The 5,000-nt window shown below is 33.2% G+C and overlaps 1 protein-coding gene across 2 annotated transcripts in view; it reads right to left on the bottom strand.

The window, feature by feature from the left end:
• Positions 1-5,000, bottom strand: part of LOC127064751 (ELKS/Rab6-interacting/CAST family member 1) — a 74,894-nt gene that overhangs the window by 38,779 nt on the left and 31,115 nt on the right. The window lies entirely within an intron of this gene.

Raw genomic sequence — 5,000 nt, forward strand, 5'->3', positions numbered from 1 at the left:
ACACACGAACGACCCTTCTCTCCTTCTTTTTTAACCTTCATCATCGTTCGTGGTAATATAGAAGGGGAGAATCAAAGCAAAGAGAAAAAACATAAGCACGGGAGGTCGGTCTCCCTTTTCATGGCTGGTAAATGGTCGATTTGTATTGCGTCGTTGGTAGATAACGCCGTTGGTAGCTTGACGCCTGTATAACGAATTTAGAAGACCTCTTTGACGACGGGAACGTAATTAGTCTCGAATTAGACACCCGCTGGTCTTACCATCATCATACTTTCCCCTCTGGCAGTGCATGAAAGTGTTCGCGCGTTAACCTTTTCTCTTCTTCGACACCCCAATGATTTTGTTTACCCCCTGTTCTTTCCTTTTTCATCTATCTCTCAACGAAATAGCGTTTACTCTTTGCGTTCAAGAAAGAAAAAAAGGAAAAAAATGCCTTCAGTCTTTTTATCGTTTTTATATGTTCGTATTTGATCGAAGATCAAATCAATAAGAATCGACATTTGAAACAATCATCGATGGAATTTCAAAAAGTAGAGATCGTTTTATTTTCGATCGATACTTCGATTGGTTCCTTTTTTTTTTTTTGATTAAAGCTAAATTTACCGATGATTGATATTTTTTTATACCTATTGTTAGAATATTTCATATGTGAATCTAATTGTAATAATTAATATTTAATAATGAAACCACATTGTCGAAATCACATTGACGAGTACGTACATGCATATTTAACAATATTTTCTACGAAACAATCAATCAATGTATTTTCAAGGACGCATCAATTAATCATCGAACAGCATTTAAACACTAAATTTACTTATTATACATCGATTGTATATACCTAAATTATAATAACTAATATTTTATCATTGAAATCCATCATACTGACGGATATATTAAAGAAAAGCTATTCTTTTTTTTTGTTAAACCATTAGTTCATGTTATTAAATCGATCAAAGTTTGAACATAAATTGCTAATATTTATAATGTCCATAATATTAAACAGATTTCGCGCACAGATATACTCACATACATAGACAGACAGACAAATGAAATTGATGGATTTACGTAAATGTAGTCTTAAAAAATAAAAAGACGAATATACCTAATAGCGTAGAGATGCCGAATGGACCGACGGTCGATGGACCGCAAGCCAACAATCGTTGGATTTTATAATGAAGTAGAGGAAACCAATGAGAAAGCGACTGCATAAACTGGCGAACGGCCAAAGGCGACCAGTTGCTTTTCGTAGTATTGTATGTTTGACCTGTCTGCGACGGTTTCCTGGATGAAGTCCGTGTTAATATATTCGAACGGATATTTCTAACTGTGGTTCAATCAATTGCAGTTGTATCATAACGGAACAAACAGTTTTTCAAATTTATATTGACTAAACTCTATAGAATGCAACAATTGATATTTTGTTGTATCGACGATCAGTAATATCTTCAAGTTTCCTTTTTTAGTTGACGCTGTGTAAAACAAAAGTCAAATAAAATTTAGGATTAACATCCGTTTGGACTTTTCTATTCGAGATTTTGTAAAAGACTAAAGTTATGTCGCAGAATGTGCAACAGCTAAAGAAGAGAATAAGAAACGTTCGTGTTTGCGATGGACGAAAAGTTCTTGGCAAAATAGTTGGCAAGAATTTGAATCTTCTGCACTAATGCCAAAAGCTATATATCGAACATTCGTAGAGATTCGTAGAAACTTGAAATCTTTCTGATTATTATACAACAAACCCTCGTACTTCTATTCCGTATAATTTAATCAAAATAAATCTTTTAGGGGTTGTTTATTCCGTCACGAATACACCTTATGTTTTTTCAATATTTATATCCATCATTTTAATAAATTTTTCAATTACTTAACTAACTCAAACTTTTCGTTGAAATGTTTCACTTCAATTATAATTTATGTATGTACTCTCGTTTATAAAAATCATTACATTACATTGGCAAGTTTAAAGTAAACAAGAGTGAGAGAAAGAGAAAGAGAGAGAAAGAGAGACGACTATCGATCGTGTTCCATCGATTATTAAAATCGTTTCATTTTCAAACACTCTTGGAGAGCGTCTACTTCCTGTAACATCGATGAGTTTCAATGATCGATAAGTCTCAATAATGCTTGTTACGAAGTCAAGCCGCGTGGAATCGACTCCGTTGTAAGTAGAAGCAGCCAGGTGCATTCTTCATTTACAAGTTGGCCATAATAGTACGACATCGTTGAACTCGAGTTTAATCTTTCTCTCTCTCTCTTTCTCTCCCTTTCTCTCTTTTCATTTTATTTATTCCATTTTTAATTTCACTTCTTTCTTATCACGATCAAATAATTCGACCATTTTCACGAATATTTCATCTCAGTCTATCACAATAATTTCGAATTAATTTTATAAACCTCGATTTATTTTGTCACGTAAACAATAAATTAGATAGTAAATAGATTAAATTTTTCCCATCGATAATTCGTCTCACATCATGCAAATTATTATTGTCTTATCACAAAGTTACACAAGGAATTAACGTAAAATTAATTATACAGAGTAAATGTAGTTATACAGTTATATATCGCTTAAAGTCCTTAGATGAGCCAAAACTTTCTAATCTTCTTATGTTTTACAACGCGAAAAGAAGAAACAAAATAGGATTAGTCCAAAAAGTATCCGTAAAAGAGAGCAGGAAGATTATTGATTTCTTTAAAATTACTTAGGAAACTTTACAGGCCACATGAAATATATGTATATCATAGAAGAGCCGAGTCGAGTTGGTTGTCACGAAGAGTTTTAAATATACCAATCAAATTTGGAGTTATTTTCGATTAAGAAAAAGTTGAAGAAAGATGTCCGATAAACAAAAAAGAAAGAAAAGAACGTTGTTATGATCAACTTATAAAAAACGATAGCTTCGAAACAAGTAGCAACAAGTATCCTCATCAAGTGGTTGGTCCGCCATTTGCCGACTAATTGCTCGTACTTTGGCAAACACCTTTCGTGTTCTCCCTTCTCTCTAACCTCTACCATCTCACTTCCATCCACATCCCATATCCCATATCCCACATACCCCATATTCGAGCCAGTCATTCCGCAGAACTGGCAGAATCGTCTTTCTTAGTTTCTATTTTAATACACGCGACATGTACGGAAGCGTGTCAAATGGCGACGGTGACGTTGCAGTTTCTTTTTTTTATTTATTTTCTCTCTCTCTCTCTCTCTCTCTCTCTCTCTCTCTCTCTCTCTCTCTCTCTCTCTCTCTCTCTGTACCAAGATCCAAGAGAGTAAAGAGCTAGACGCATAGATAGATAGATAGACGTAGTTATATAATAAATACACATAAATAAGACGAAATTGTATTTCTGGCGCCTGCAGTTCGTAGGATGTAGACTACTAACAGAATTATCGCGTGGTTGGTCAATATTTACACGTTGCCAAGATTTCCGGAAGTATCGTCGACTATTAACCGGCCTGGCAGAACAATCGGTCATTTACCTCGAACAAGATCTAAACCCTCTCGTGTCTATTTCGGTAACATATGCGGGACTCCTTCCTTCCTTCCTTCCTTCCGCGTCTCTTCGTTACTCTTCTTCGAATAGTCGATAAACGTGACGCCATCTTTATAGTCATCGTCGTCGTCGTCGTCGTCGTCATCGTCGTTGTCTTCGTCGTCATCGTTTTTCTTCTTTTAATCGTCTTATACGAATAAATTCCTTCGACGAATTCATAAATCGTTCGATTAATTTACTTTCTATTAAATTTTTCTAATCTTCTATTTACGATCGTCAATCGATTTTTTTCTTTATATGACGTTACGTATAAATGAGGATGGTATTTTAAATGAAAGGAGATTAGAAATGTTATTAATCAATCGCTTAAATTCAAATCATTATATATTTCTATCCGATTAGTTGCTAACAATGTCTAATAATTTTTTCAACGTATTATCCGATTCATTTATTTTTCATTCGATTTTCTAATCTATTATCACGATCGTTTGTCAAATTTTCTATTATTTCGGGATGGTAATGTGTAAGTATTCGAATTGAAATAAGATTAAAAATGATCAGCGACATCATTTCGTTTATCTTTAAATCATTATACGTATCGATTTAATTTATTTCTAACACGTTTAATTTATTCGTTTAACGAATCGTCGATCGATTCATTCATTTTTCACTCGATTTATTAACTTACTTTTCAAGATATAATAATGAGGAAATATTCAAAATGAAATGAGATTAGAAATATCATTGACATAGTCAGATGAATTTCTATTTCTACGTAACGATGAATCTTTCTAATGAAAATCTACTTCTAACGTATCTACTTTATATAGTTGAAACAAATGGTTATTTGTTGATTGTGCATAAATAATCTATTCAAAATGCGAAAGTTACATAAATAGATAACAAATTGAATAAGTTCGAAACAAATCTGAATAAGGTTAAGGTTTAAGTCAAGCATATTGCAATGAATGCAATATTTTCGTTAACCCCTTTTTATCCTTTTTCATTTTATTCCTACTTATGTTCACCCCCTCACCTCTCTCTCTCTCTCTCTCTCTCTTTCTCTCTCTCTTTCTCTCTTTTTTTCTTTTTTTTCTACGTTTCAACGTTTTCTCCCTCTCACATTTTATTCCTATTATTCGAGATTATAATGATTCCAACCAAGAGCCGGCATTCATCTCAAAGAGATCCCAATCTTGGCATGGTCCAATTCGACCTACTATTTCCATTGTACGTTCAATGACAAAACGAATAAAAGAGAGATAACGCGTTGATATCATATATATCTATATAAAATTGCAAAAGGACGTGCTAGAAACAATCAAATTTGTTCATATTATATTAAATGATTGCAAAAGTTTGTCGGATTGCAAATAAATTTTTTTTTTTTCGAGAAATACATGTCATGTAATTTTATTTCCACGAAGGATGCATCAATTTTCTTTAGAAATGAAATTCAAAAAATTACCTGACAAAATAGACAGAAGCTTGTTGAAAAGTGA

This window comes from Vespula vulgaris, chromosome 6 (genome assembly GCF_905475345.1).
Source record: "Vespula vulgaris chromosome 6, iyVesVulg1.1, whole genome shotgun sequence".
Lineage (NCBI taxonomy): Eukaryota > Metazoa > Arthropoda > Insecta > Hymenoptera > Vespidae > Vespula > Vespula vulgaris.